At 36.1% G+C, this 16042-nt stretch overlaps 1 protein-coding gene across 3 annotated transcripts in view; it reads right to left on the bottom strand.

Annotated features, from left to right (window-relative positions):
* The window catches only part of LOC131164802 (protein SUPPRESSOR OF GENE SILENCING 3-like), a 43960-nt gene extending 27918 nt beyond the window's left edge, over positions 1-16042 (bottom strand). Inside the window, exon 1 of one of the 3 annotated variants that reach the window (XM_058122266.1) lies at positions 15833-16042. The gene's annotated coding sequence lies outside the window, so the exon portion shown is untranslated. Of the gene's footprint in view, positions 1-8690; positions 12811-15832 lie in introns of those variants that run through there. The other 2 variants (XM_058122265.1, XM_058122264.1) reach the window with 2 other exon arrangements.

Raw genomic sequence — 16042 nt, 5'->3', positions numbered from 1 at the left:
AGGTGATTCTTCGCGGTTCCTCTCTTTCAAATCCTTCTTCTTACACCTTTTAAAAATCCCTTCTTTGATTTTTTTTCCTTGGAGCCACATCATTTGGAAGGCCAAGGTTCCTTCAAAAATCTAGACTCTGTTATGATCTTCCAATTCGACATGACACATGATCTTATTACAATGAATACATGCTTTAAGAAGAGAGAATAACACTTAATAACCTTCAAGAGTGGGAAAAATAAGTCAAATATTTTTTTCTTGCCAAGGAGGGTAGATCGTTTAACGATTGTAAAGTTAGCATGTGAAAGTTTAACTACACAACATAGAGGCCCCTTGTTAGATATGTAAGGGTAGCTAGGTGTACAAAACTCTGGTGTATGTAGGGTTTGGGGAAGGGGCAGACACGATCGGTCAATAGTACGCAAACTTACCTTGCATTTTTGTAAGATGTTGTTTCCATGTCTCAAAACCATGACCTCCAAGCCATATGGTGATAATATTACCAATGTGCCTAGGCTCCCCCTTCTTCCCTTATTAGATATATATATTAAAAAATGGAAGAGAAAAGATACCATGAAGCAATGCAAGAGAACTAGGGGATGGTGTAGATGCAAACACTTTGTGGTCCAAGATGGCTAGCTTTATTAAAAAGATGAAAGAGATTTTGATGAAGATTCTTGGCTAGTACAGAAAGCTGGAGGTGGGATGAAGATGTCCAAAAAATCACAAATACAAAAAGAATTTGTCATAAAACATGGGAAAAATATAGACATATTGAAAAAAATAAGTAATAAGTATGAAGAGGCAAGAAAAATGCAAAAAAGGTCATTTGTGAAAAAAAAAAAAAAAACATAGAGCATATGATCAGTTATAGGCTAGATTAGAAACAAAAGAAAGGAAAAAAGACATTTAAATTTGCTCAAGCTAGAGAAAGAAAGAACAAGGACTTAGGTAATGTAAAGGGTAGTCCAGTGCACAAAGCTCCCGCATATGCGGGGTTCGGGGAAGGGGCAGACCACAATGGGTCTATAGTACGCAATCTTACCTTACATTTTTGCAAGAGGTTGTTTCCACGCCTCGAACTCGTGACCTCCAGGTCACACGATGACAACCTTACCGTTGCACCTAAGCTCCCCTTTGACTTAGGTAATGTAAAATGAATTAAAATGAAGATGATAATGTCTTCATTAAAGACATTTCCCAATTGAAGTTTGGAAATGCCTAGGTGATAATGGAACTATATAGTCAACTAATTTATTTAACAAAATTATAAAAACTAAGAGAATGCTAGATGAATGGTGAAAAAGCACTTTCATAACTATATATAGAAATAAAGGACATATTTAAAATTGCAATAACTATCACGAAATTAAACTTATAAGTCATACAACGAAAATGCAAGAAAGGATATTTGAACAAAGACTAAAATTAGAAGCAAAGGTGACCACAAAAAATCAATTTGTTTTTATACCTAGGAGATCGACTACATAGCTATATATCTTTTAATAAAATTAATGAAAAAGTTTAAGGGAAAGAAGAGGAACTTGCATGATTTTTATCACTTAAAGAAAGCCTATGACACTATACTTAGGGAAGTTCTATAGTGGGTTTTAGGGGGGGGGGGGGGGGAAGGAGTATGTAGTAGGTATACTAATGTCATTAAGGATGTGTATGATAGAGTCTAGGGAATTTCCAATCACAATAGATGTACATCAAGTATCTACTTTGACCCCTTACTTTCTGCACTAAAGATGGATGAACTTACTAGGATTTTCCCAAAATGAGGTTTCAAGGTTATTTTGTTTGCAAATGATATTATCTTGATTGATGAAACTAGAGATGGAATAGAATCTAAGTTAGAATTATCAACAGAAGCTTTGGAATCTAGATGTTTTAGGATAAGTAGAAATAATACAGAGTATATAAAATGTAATCTCAGTGGTAGGAGGAATATAGAGAACATATTAACCTTTATCGTCAAGAAATAATAGCACTACTAGATTTCAATACCTTAGATCTATTATGCAAGCTGAAAGAGAATTCGAAGATGTTAAGTTAAAACAAGGTGGTTAAAATGGAGAAGTACTTTGCATCTGTTGTGTGATCGTATAATACCCTTAAAATTAAAAGGAAAGTTTTATAGGATGACTATAAAACCAATTATGCTATATGGATCCAAATGTTGGGCAACTAAAAAACAATATATCCAAAAAGTAAAAGTTTCCTAAATTAAAATGCTAAGGTGGATGAGTGGTATAACCATGGTCTTAAATTTCCATGAAATTGTCGAAATTTCCGTCGAAATTTCCGATTTCTGTCCCCCTCGAAATCGAAATGGCAGTCGATTTCCGTCTTGCATAATTTCCGTTGAAATCTCAACGAATTATCCTAAATTTATCGAAACCTCGAAATTTTAGCGAAATTTGTCAAAATTTTAACTACACAATGAAATTTCGTCGAAATTCAAACGAGAGATTTAAGAGTGAAGTGAAATTTCTCTTTTAATTTATTTTATTGAAACAAAAGGTTACCACAAGTGCTTTTGAAATTATATGAAAAAATAAACTTATAGTAATCTTTTATTTTACCATTCATGTCTAAATTATCAATATTTGTATAATAAATAATATTTAAATGAATTATGAATTTCATTTGCATTAACTGAATCTGTTTAATGTACATTATCTTACAAACATGTTTAATACAAATACTATTTTAAAATTTTTCCACCCTATACAAAATATAGATGTATTTAATTTGTAATATATTAGTCTTAAAACTTATATTATTATATTATTAACCATTTCTAAAGTTTCACAAAGAATTCCATGTTTTACTACTAGTTGCGTTATTTTTTCAAATCGAAATCGAAATTTCCATCGAAATTTCCGTACTTTTGGAGCTTTGAAATTTGAGTCGAATCGAAATTTAAGACCTTGGGTGTAACATTATGAATATATTCATGGTAAGTTAGGCATGGCAACAATGGAAGATATTATAGGGCAGCAGCTACTTAGATGGTTTAGGCAATGTAGGCCAAATAGTGTACTAATGAGAAGCAGTGAACAAGTTACTGTTAGTAGTCATAAAAGAGGTAGGATAACACCTAAAACAACTTGGAATGAGATAATGAGTAAGTATTTAATAGCCCTTAAATTGTCAAGGGAATTGTCCACAATCATTTAAATTGGTGAAAAATTATTCATATAGCTAACCCCCACCCAATCAGACTCGAGGCTTGGTTGTTGTTGTTGTAGAAAGGATTTGTAGGATTCTAACAAACGTTTAAATAGCAATACAACAACAACAAAACCAAGCCTTAAGTCCCACTAGGTGGGGTCGACTACATGAATCATTTTCTGCTAATTTATGTGATTATGGATTATATCTTTCGACAAATTCAAGACTATTAAAAAAATCTCTACTTACTATCTCATCCTAAGTTATTTTAGTTCTACCCCTACCCCTTCTACTACCCTTCACAATAACTAGCTCACTCTTCCTCACTGGTGCACTGTGTGGCCTACGTTGCAAGTGCCCAAACCATCTGAGTCGTCCCTCCCTTATCTTATCTTCTACAGGAAACTATGAATATGTTCATTTTTTAACTTATCTTTCAATGTTATACCATTTATCCATCTAAGCATTCCCATCACGGCAACTTTCACTTTTTGGATATGTTGTTTCTTAGTTGCCAACATTCTGATCCATATAGTATAATTGGTCTTAAAGACATTCTATAAACTTTCCTTTTAATTTTAAGGGTATTTTATGATCACACTTGAAGCACTTTTCCATTTTACCCAACCTGTTTTAACTCTATGCATTACATCCTCTTCAATTTCTCCTTCATCTTGCATAATAAATCCAAGGTATCGAAATCTACAAATGCTATTTATTTTTACATCATCAAGTTTAACTTTGTCTCTAATATTCCTCCTACTATTATTGAAATTACATTTCATATGTTCTGTCTTATTTCTACTTATCCTAAAGCCTCTAGATTCTAAAGCTTCTCTCCATAATTCTAACTTAGCCTCTACCCCACCCCTAATTTCATCAATCAAAACAATATCATTTGCGAACAAATACCATGGAACCTCATTTTGGATACTCCTAGTCAGTTGATCCATCACTAAAGCAAAAAGATAAGGGCTCAAAGCAGATCCTTGATGCACACCTATTGTGATTGGAAATTCTCTAGTCTCTCCACCAATAGTCCTTACACTAGTCATTACTCCATCATACATATTCTTAATGACATCAATATACCTACTACATACACCCCCTTTTTTTTCTAAAAACTGTCATAGAACTTCCTTAGGTACCCTATTATATGCTCTCTAAATCAATAAATACCATATGCAAATCCCTCTTCTTTTCCCTAAACTTTTCCATTAATCTTCTTAAAAGATATATAGCTTCTATAGTAGATCTATTATTAGGCATAAAACCAAATTGATTTTCTGAGATCTTCGTTTCTAGCCTTAACTTTTGTTCAACCACCCTTTCCTACAATTTCATTGTATGACTCATAAGTTTAATTCCACGATAGTTGTTACAATTTTGAATATCTCCTTTATTTTTGTATACAGGTATTAAATTGTTTTTCTTCCATTCATCTGGCATTTTCTTAGTTTTTATAATTGTGTTAAATAAATTAGTTAACCATATAATTCCATTATCACCTAAAAATTTCTAAACTTCAATTGGGATGTTATCCGGTCCTATAGTTTTTCCACTTTTCACATTTTCTAGTGCAAACTTAACTTCGTTAACTTTAATCTTGCGAATAAATCTCATATTTTTAGGTTTTTCCTCATTTATCAATTCTAAGTTTAAGTATTCTATTTGGTTTACATTAAATAACTTACTAAAGTAACTTCGTCATCTTTCTTTTATGTCTTCTTCCCTAACCAAGACAACATCATCCTCACTTTTTATACAATTTACATTAACTAAGTCCCTACTTTTTCTTTCTTTAGCTCTAGCAAGTTTAAATATATATCTTTCCTCTTCTTTTGTCTCTAAAATCATACAAATTATTAAATGTTCTATGTTTAGCTTCACTAATGCTCTTTTTAGCATCTTTTTTTGTCTCTTTATACTTTTCAAAGCTATCCATATTTCTACATTCTTGTCATGTTTTACGCCAAATTCTTTTTGTCTTTCAGGCTTTTTGAACATGTTGATCCCACCACCAACTTTCTTTGCTACTCCAAAGAGTGTTTGTGTCTACACCATCTTCTATAGTCCACTCACCATCTTAGATCATTTTTTCTTTAAATTTTATTATAGTTTCTCTTTTTATATTCCACCATCTAGTTCTCTTACATTGATTTATTTTATCTTTTCTCTTCCATTTTTTTAATACATATATCTAACACTAAAACTCTATGTTGTGTGGTTAAACTTTCATCGGGGATAACTTTACAGTCCTTACATGATATACGATTTACCCTCCTAGTTAAGAAAAAATCTATTTGACTTTTATTTTGTCCACTTTTGAAGGTTATTAAGTGTTCTTCTCTCTTCTTAAAGCAAGTGTTCATTATAATAAAATCGTATGATATAACAAAGTCTAAAATAATTTCTCTAGGCTCATTTTTGTCTTCATATCCATATCCTTCATATATCCTCTCATAACCTTTATTATCTCTTCCAATGTGTCCATTTAGATCTCCTCCTATGAATATTTTCCCAATTCCTGATATGTCTTGTATAATACTGTCCACATCTTCCCAAAAATGTCTCTTAAGATTTTCTGATAAGCCTACTTATGGAGAATAAGCACTACTGATATTTAGTATCTCTTGGCCTAAGACCATCTTAATTTTTATAATTATATCTCCTACTCTATTTACATCTACAACACTATCTTTCAAGTTTTTGTCTACAATAATTCCTACCTCATTCTTATGTTTTTCTTTTCCAGTGTACCAAAGTTTAAATCCTGATTTATCAATTTCTCTAGTTTTATCCCCCATCCACTTAGTTTCTTGAAGGCAAATTATATTAATTTTTCTTCTAATTATTGTGTCCACAATTTCCATGTTTTTACCCATAAGTGTCCCTATATTCCAAGTTGGTAATCTAATCCTACTCTCCTAAACTAACTTCTTTACCCGCTCATATCCAGAATAATGCGGAAACTCACATATTTGACAACATATCCGGGCCCCGACACGTCGCTTAGCTTCGAGGTGACGACCTAACCCACCCTCGCCCACTTTTCGCTACACTCAGGTGGTATAAGTGCAACGCGTCACTCGTAGGGGACACTCCAGCGAATATTAAGTAAGGATTCATATCATAATGACCTTACAAATTTTACGCGGACTTTCAACTACCTAAAGCAATCCTCCTCCTTTACCCGTATGTGGGACTGGCTGTATGTGAAAAGATTAGGACATAAGTCGAAGTCAGGGGATTTTAGGAACCATTTGGTAAGTTGGGGAGTAATGGGTAGGTCTAAACAAGAGGGTGGTTTGGGTATTGGAAAATTGGTGTCCAAAAGCAAGCTCTTCTCGCAAAGTAGATTTGGCAGTTTCCACTAGAAAATTATTCCTTGTGATAAGTAAGGATTAAACGACAATGGGTGGGATACTGATTTGAGATTTAGATGTTCTTCTGAGAGTCCATGAAAAGCTATCTCTCATAGTTATTCCCTCTTCATTCCCCATATTAAACTCCTGGTGGAAAGAGGTAGTAATATCTATTTTTAGAAAGATCCTTGGTTGGGGATGCAGTTTTGTCCACCTCTTTTCCATGCCTTTTTCGCTTGAGCTCATGACAGGATCATTCCATTTCTACTTTTATTGTTGATCCAGGTGGTCCTTTGCCTTCTTGAGGATTTCCACTTTCGTAGACTGTTAAACAATAGGGAGATGGTAGAGCTATCCTCTTGGCTAGTCTTGTTGAATAATTGTCGTTTTTATTTAGAGGAGGATAGTCAGTTTTGGTCTTTAGATCCTTCGAAGGTTTACTCTCGCAAATCTTTTTGTGATTTTTGAATAGGCATAATTTACCTTCCTCTCCAAATATCCATTTGGAAAGCCAAAGTCCCCTTTAAAAAAATCCAGCCTTTTATCTAGTTGGTTGCGCTTGATAGAATTAATACCAATAACTTGCTGCAGGTAAGGAGACAAGGCTATATCTCCAAACATCTGTGTCCTTTATTTTTATTGTTTAGAATCTGCATCGCATTTGCTCATTCATTATGATTATGCTTGGAGGATATGGAAATAGCTATTTGGTATTTTAGGCAAATATTGGGTGGGTTTAGAGCTAATGGAGGACTCTTTGGCAGTTTCATTGCTGGTTTTGGCAGGAAAAAGGGAAGGGCCAGCTCTCTGGAATGTGTTTTTTTTTTTTTCTTTTTTTCTTTTTTTGGCAGTTTTTGGGGATTGTGGATGGAGCACAATGTGTGTATTTTTCTAGGCAAGGAGTTACCTCATTTGCTAGTTTGGTAAAAGATACATTATTTGGCTTCTCTTCGGTGTATGGGGCAGGGGAATTTTAAGGGAGTGAGCTTTTCTAATATTCAGCATGATTGGCGTCATGTGTTGGAGAGTTAGTTCATGTTGGTTTTTTCTCTCACTTGTTTTTTAGTTTTCAGATTGTTTCTTTGTGTTCTTTATCTTGATTTTTCAGAATACATTAAGGAGATGTTTTATTCTCCTGGCTGTATGTTCTTATTCTATTAATGAAATTCTTCTTTTACTATAAAAAGAAAAAAAAAAACAGAGAAAAAAAAAAGGAAAATCAGGAAGCACAAATAATAAACAGAAAAAAGGGCAAACAAACTCTAATCTCCCTCCATAGGGAAAAAAATGTAAAAATAACAAGGACTAAACTAACTACTAACAGAACCATGTTACAATCCTCTTAAAACAAATTTGAACATCCCATAGAGAATGAATTTAGAAACAAGATCAATACGGTCAATAACACTTAAAGTTATTGAAAAATAATAGCTAAAACAATCTTTAACACTATGTTCAAGAGTTTAAGGGGAGGGGAGGGAACACTGAACAGAAAGGTTTCAAAGGAAGAAAAAGGAAAGAAAAGAAAGGGAAAATGTGATGATTACCACCTATTGACGCGCAGCGATTTTAATATTCCGATCAACAAAATAAATCACACAAAGAACATTCACAAAAAAATGGAGACGAGAGATTTTACGTGATTCGGAAAGGTTGCCTACGTCCACGGAGCGTGCACCTGGAGAAAAATTCACTATGAAACAATGGCAGTACTAGATCTGATCAATCTCTCCCCGATCCTAGATCCCCTGTACACCCCTTCACCTTCAACCCGTTGAAGAAAAGTTCTTCCTAGAGAGAACCCACCTCTAGCTCACTGTTGTACAAAATGACAAACAATCCCTATATTTTTCCATTGCTTACAAACATATATATGACACCACACAACCGTTGGATTTAGAGACGATCCAACGGTTGTGATAAAGCCACAATAAATAAATAAAAATAAACATATTTTTTAACAATCTCCACCTTAGCTTTTAATCACAGCCAAGCACAGTATTCCATCCCCACGCTCTGGGATGTTCTATCAACAATCAACAAGAGACTACATTAACTAAGTCCAGACAGCACTTAAACTTAGCTAATGTAACAGGCTTCGTGAGCATATTTGCAGCATTTCCATCTGTGTGGATCTTCGATAAATGAACTTACCACTTTCAACCCAACCTCTAACTGCATGGTACCGCATGTCAATATGCTTCGTGCGAGAGTGGTAGACATGATTCCTTGCCAAGTGGATCGCACTCTGACTATAACAGAATACGTGTAACCTATCCTGCATAACACCAAGTTCCTGAATCAGTCTAGTTAACCATAAAGTCTCCTTACCTGCCTCTGCCAAAGCTATGTATTCAGCTTTTGTAGTAGACAAAACTGTAGTAGGTTGCAACATAGCCTTCCAACTAATGAAATCACCTGCCATGGTAAAAATGAAGCCAGAAGTAGACCTCCTCTTATCCAAATCACCTGCATAATTGGAGTCCACATAACCCTGAACATTACAATCATTAGTACTTTTAAACAGGATACCATAATCAGAAGTGCCATGCAAATATTTGAAAACCCATTTCATTGAATTCCAATGCATTCTACCTGGATTAGCCATATATTTGCTTACCAAACTAACTGCATATGACAAGTCTGGTCTACTACATACCATAGCATACATCAAACTCCCTACTGCACTAGCATAAGGCACACTAGTCATATCCAACTTATCCTCATCAGTATAAGGACATAGTTTAGCAGACAACTGAAAATGAGCAGCTAGAGGTGTACTTGCCAGTTTAGCCTTATCTATGTTAAATCTTTCCAACACCTTCTCAATATACTTACCCTGTGACAACCACAACTTCTTCTGTTGTCTGTCGCTCCTGATTTCCATGCCAAGGATCTTTTAAGTTGCACCAAGATCCTTCATCTCAAACTCATCTTGTAACCTAGCTTTCAACACATTCAAGTCATCAATACTGCTAAAGACAATCAACATGTCATCCACATATAGCATAAGGATCACATATACACCACTGTTAAGCAATCTAAAGTAAACACAACTGTCATAACTGCTTCTAACATACCCAATCCTCAACATATAAGAATCAAACCTTTTATACCATTGCCTAGGAGATTGCTTTAAACCATAAAGAGACCTATTCAACTTACATACCAGGTGCTCTTTAGCTTGTTCCACAAACCCCTCTGGTTGCTCCATAAAGATATCTTCCTCCAACTCACCATGAAGGAAAGTTGTCTTTACATCCATCTGTTCTAGATCTAAATCATGCATGGCAACCAATGCTGACAAGGATCTAATAGAAGCACGCTTAACAACAGGAGAAAAGATTTCATTATAATCTATACCTTCTTCCTGTTTGTATCCTTTTGCTACTAACTTGACCTTCTATTTTATCCCTTCTCATTCTGAAGTAGGTTCTTTCTTTCTGAAACCCACTTACAACCAATCAACTTCCTGTCCTTGGGCTTCTGAACCAACACCTAAGTGTCATTCTTATGAAGAGATTCCATCTCCTCAACTATGGCTCCAAGCCAACTATTTCGTTCAGAACTCTGAACTGCTTCCTAAAAATCAAAAGGATCTCTACTACTAGTAATCAGAGCAAATGCAACTAAGTCCTCAAACCCATACCTGACCGGAGGCTTAACATTCCTCCTTCTCTACCGATGGCTAGCCTTGTAGGCTCATGTCTATCACCTGTCTAAGGAATTTCCTAAGGAACTGTAGCCTATCTCACTGTATCCTGTGCAACAGAATCAACAACAGTAGTCTAAGTATTACCCATACCTGAATTCTGCATACTGTCCAGCTCCACCTGAATAGGTACTTTTGCTGAATCAAACTCCACATTCTTATCAGCATTCTCCTTCAACATGGCTTCCTCATTGAAGACCACATCCTTGCTAATGACCACCTTTCGTGTTATAGGGTCCCAGAACCGGTATCCCTTCACTCCTTCTTGGAAACCAAGAAATACGCACGATTTGGACTTTGAGTCCAACTTTGATCTGTCCTATTCCTGCACATGCACATACGATGGACAACCAAATATTCTCAACACAGAGTAATCTACTGGCTTACCTGTCCATACCTCCTTAGGAATCTTTGCGTTAATAGCTACAGAAGGAGATTTGTTTACCAAGTAGCATGCCATACTCACTGCTTCTGCCCAGAACGACTTAGGCAGATTAGCGTGAATCCTCATACACCTTACCCTCTCTAGTAATGTTCTGTTCATCCTTTCAGCCACCCCATTCTGCTATGGCCCATGTGGAATCGTATAGTGCCTAGTGAACCCCTCTTCCTTACAGAAGTCAATGAACTGGCTATTTTTGTACTCTAGTCCATTGTAAGATCTCAGAAACTTCACCTGTTTCCTCGTTTGCTTCTCTATCTGAGCTTTCCATTCCCTAAACTTACTAAATACCTCACTCATGTGCTTCAGAAAATACACCCAAACTTTCCTAGAAAAGTCATCAATAAATGAGACAAAATGAATAGCACCACTGTGAGACTGTACCTGTACTGGACCCCATACATCTGAATGAATGTACTCCAGCTCCTCCTTGCTAGTATGCTTTCTTGTTCTGAAACTCACCCTGTGCTATGTACCAAACAAAATGTATCTACAGAACTTAAGCTGACAATAAGAATTACCTCTCAGTAAGTTTCGCCTGTGCAGCTCCTACAAACCATGCTCACTCATGTGACCCAACCTTATATGCCACAGAGTAGTATCATCTGTATCTGTATCTGAAGAGGTACTAGCTGCAGCTCCACCTGTCACTGTGCTACCCACCAAAGTGTACTAATTGTTCCTCAAATGACCCCTCATTACTACCAGTTAACCTCTAGCTGCTTTCAGCACACCATCCATAGCTGAAAAAGAGAAACCATTACTATCCAAAGAGCCCAAGGAAATCAAATTCTTTTTCTGATATGGAACATGCCTCGCATCCTTGATGGTTCTAACCACACCATCAAACATCCTAATTCTAACCGTTCCAATACTAAGAATACCACAGGAAGCATCATTACCCATTAACACCGTCCCTCCATAGATTGGTTCATAGGAGTCAAACCAGTCCCTGTATGGACACATATGATATGAGCACGCTGAATCCAAAGTCCAGGTATCGGCTAAATAACTGGAACCTGTAGTAACAGCCAAAAGATCCCCATCAAAAACTAATTAACTGCTCTCCACTACAATAACCTGCTCAGTCTTCTTTCTATTCTTTTCCTCTAAATCTCTTTTCCTCCTTAGACAGCCCTTCTTCATTTGTCCTTCTTTCCCACAATAAAAACAACCACTCCTCCAATTCCCACCCTTACCGTTGGACTTGGATCGAGATTTCCCTCGATTCCAATTACCCCTCCTAAAACTCCCGCCCCGCTGTTGGCTAGACTCACCCTTAGCCACCAACCCTTCTCCATGTCCTGAATGATCTGGTTTGTGAAAATTCTCACTCTCCAGAATGGCAGTAGTCACCTCATCAACTGTAAGTGTCTCCTTAACTAGCAGTAGTGTGGTTTTTAAAGTAACAAGTGAACTGGGAAGCAAATACAACAGAATTAGTGCTTTATCATCCTCCTTAATTTTTACCTCAATACTCAACAACTGCGTGATTATTTTATTGAAATAATTGAGGTGGTCTCTGACTTCTGTGCCCTCAGTCATCCTCAACTGATACAACTGTTTCTTCAAATACAATCTATTAACTAGGGACTTGGACATATAAATATTCTCCAATTTTTTCCAAAGCTCAATTGGTGATGTTTCATTCAACACATTGTATTTAATTTTTGGAGGTGCTAAACTTAAGCGAATGGTACTTACCGCTTTCATTTCCAGCTCCTCCCACTGATCATCTGACATGATCTCTGGCTTCTTATCTTTCCCATACAGTGCCTTAATCAGTCCTTATTGGACCAACACATCCTTCACAATACTCTGCCACAGACTGAAATTATTTTTCCCATTAAAGGACTCCACCTCGAACTTGGCCGTTAAAGTACTCGCCATTAAAAATATATATATATATATATATATATTCTTTTTTTACCTTTCTCTCCTCGGACATCAGCACCTATCAGGATGACGTCAGCAACGGCACCTGCGTCAGCATGACGTCAGTGCTCCACGAGGAGGATCCACGCCTCGACCCGCGCTCCAACCCCACTTGATTCTGAATCCGAGTCTATCACCCAATTCTGGCACTGTTCACCATGTTCTTCATTCGCGAAAATTTTTTTTCTTCCAAATTCTTTTTTTTCACACCTTCAATTGAAAAATGATCCTCCTTCAATTGAAAATTTCTAAAATAATTTTCCGGCACCTGATCTGAATCTTCGCGTACCTCAATCCGATCTGAATGAACCGCTCTGATCTTGATAACTCTCGCGGAAAACCTTCTTCTCCAAAAAATTTCTTTCGATCTGATCTGTCTATCAAATCTGCACCTAATCAAAACTGTGCTCTAATACCACTTGTTGACGCGCAGCGATTTTAATCTTCCGATCAACAAAATAAATCACACAAAGAACATTCACAAAAAAATGGAGACGAGAGATTTTACGTGGTTTGGTAAGGTTGCCTACATCCACGAAGCGTGCACCTGGAGAAAAATCCACTATGAAATGATGGCAGTACAAGATCTGATTAGTCTCTTCCCAATCCCAAATCCCCTATACACCCCTTCACCTTCAACCTGTTGAAGAAAAGTTCTTCCTAGAGAGAACCCACCTTTAGCTCACTCTTGTACAAAATGACAAGCAATCCCTATATTTTCCCATGACTTACAAACATATATATGACATCACATAACCATTGGATTTAGAGACGATCCGACGGCTGTGATAAAAGCCACAATAAATAAATAAAAATAAACATATTTTTTAACACTACCCTTTAATTTACATAAAGGAATAAGAGGATAATCATTCAACTAACTTTCAGGTTCCTTTTGAAACCCACAATTTATATTTTGGGAGTTTCGCAGGGAAATAACGGTATTGAGGAACCTTTTGTCCCAAACAAATGTATTTAAACCCCTCCGTCCATTATCTTGCCTTCCACTCCCTTCACCTCCTGGCAAACTAGTGTATAAATCTTCACTGGAAAACAAAAATCCACCAATACAGATTTGAACTTATTCAAATCTTTTTCCTTTTTATTTCTGCGAAAACTAGCACAAATATTCCTCCACACTGTAAACCAAGAGGCCTTAAAAGGCAATTCTTCAAGTACAAAAATGCAGGATTTATTGAAGAGAAAATTTTCATGACACAAATAATCTGGCAATCTGTATTTTTAACTGCATTGACAATTTAAATTAAAATAGTAGCAATGTGCTGCTGTTCTGGGGAGGGCATGAGATATGAAGCAAACTTTCACTTCTAAATTTACTAGAGGTGGAGGACAGGCAACAGCATGTGCATGTAGCATTCTTAACATTCCACATGAGAGCCAAAGATTCCCCAACTCTCCAGTAAAATGCATTTCATTTCACCAAAAAAAATTTGTCACACATTCTCTTCCATTTCAAAAAGTCCACGTGCTCTATAATTTCCAGCACATTGTCGCAGGAATGTTGAAAAGCAAAGATTACTTAAAACTGGCAGCTATTAAATGATTACTCAAGCACTCTACTCCAGCAACTTAATTTTATAAACAGTACATAAGCAGACAAAGAACCAGCTCTCCTCTCCAACATCAAATGACAAAAAGCAAAAATCTTTAGGAAAGTAGTACAAAGAATATTCTTTCTGTTTACCTGTAGACTAAGATTAAACATCTAAATTGTCTATTCTATAAATTAGTAGACAAAAGTCCACTTCTTTTAACAATTTTGAATGCTAAGGTTCCCTCTAAAATTAAGGAATTCACTTGTTGATCTGGAGTTCGGTTCTCAACAAAATTAAAACTAGTGACATGTTGCAGGAGACCTAATAAGGCAATCAACCTGTATATCCACACTATGTGCTTAGCTTCCAATGAGACAAGCAAGTACCTGCTTTTTCATGGTCAGGTGACCACACAGCTATAATTGCCCTATAATTTTTTGAGAGGTGGTGCGTCCACATGATGAGAGTGATTTTAGACTTTGACAAAGAAAAAGAAGGTTTTGTAGCACTGTACTTGATTTGCTATTCTTTGGATTCTGTAAAAAGGAAAAGAACAATAGAATCTTGAGGATTGGGCTATGACTCCCCATTTTCCGTGGGGTAGAGTGGTTTCTTTCACTTTACTTTGTGCATTAGCCTTGGATGTGTTTTGGGGCATTTTTTTGTTTGGTCTGCAAAGGAATTGGAAGGCTATTGTAATTTTCTCCTACTTATAGGAGGACATTTTGATCTCGTATAATTTTTCTTATTCCTTGACAAATTTCTTTTCCAATCTTTGCAAAAATATTTACAGACAACAATGTTGGAACTCTTCCAATTAAATCACATCAAAATAACAAGTTTATGCTACTTAAATTATTTCGCCACGTTTTCATGGAAACACATACCTAATAGATGACTGTAAGAATAATAAAATAACACCTAATAGATGACAGTAAGAATCATAAAATAACAAGAAAATGATACTTACAGTTTAAAATGTAAGTAAATAAATATATGAATTTAAAAATGTAGAAGGATGTGTAAGATGGTAAAAAAAAATGTTCAAATAACAACAGAACGGTATAAATTATAGATTTGATGGGAAGACGGAGGATTTATTGAAAAGAAGATTCTCACGACACTAATAAATCCATCAATCTGTATTTTAAACTGCAATAAGAATTTGAATTAAAATATTGGCTGCAATGAGCTGCTGTTCTGGAGAAGGCATGAGTGATGAAACAAACTCTCTTCTAAAATTACTGAATGTAGAACACAGACTACTGCATGTTCATGTAGCATCCTTACAATCCAAATGAGACCACCCAATGGTCCCCCAACTCTCAAATAAAATGCATTCGATTTCGCTAAGAATTAAAAAGTAGCCACAGATTTGCTTCTATTTCAACTCAAAGTCCATCAGGAATGAAAGAAACCACCTCGCTTTAAATTTAAACAACAAATATGATTCATGCTCAAGCCTTCTGATATCAAAAGCATATAGTTTTGAAATGCATAGATACCAATAACCAGATTCAATTCTAGCTCAGAAAAGATGGAATATAAAATCACACACAGAGTTTCCAAAAAAGCAACTGCCAGTGCGCGAGGAAGAATGGGAGCAAAATCACAGAGAGAGAGAGAGAGAGAGAGAGAGAGAGAGGAATACAGCGAGTAGCGCGACAACAAAAACGGAGTCGGCCGGAAATTGGAGCAGAATAGGCGGAGGACGGCGAAATCACAGGCGAGTGCGACACACGCTCCGGAACTGCAGAGGGATGGGAGCACACGAGAGATAGAATGACAGTTACGGTGCTGATGGTGACGGAGCAGAGAGCAATTTAGGAGGAATGGAGAACATTAAAAAAAGAGAAATGAG

This window comes from Malania oleifera, chromosome 9, assembly GCF_029873635.1.
Source record: "Malania oleifera isolate guangnan ecotype guangnan chromosome 9, ASM2987363v1, whole genome shotgun sequence".
In the NCBI taxonomy this organism is placed as follows: Eukaryota; Viridiplantae; Streptophyta; class Magnoliopsida; order Santalales; family Ximeniaceae; genus Malania; species Malania oleifera.
This window is presented reverse-complemented; position numbering and strand designations above follow the sequence as displayed.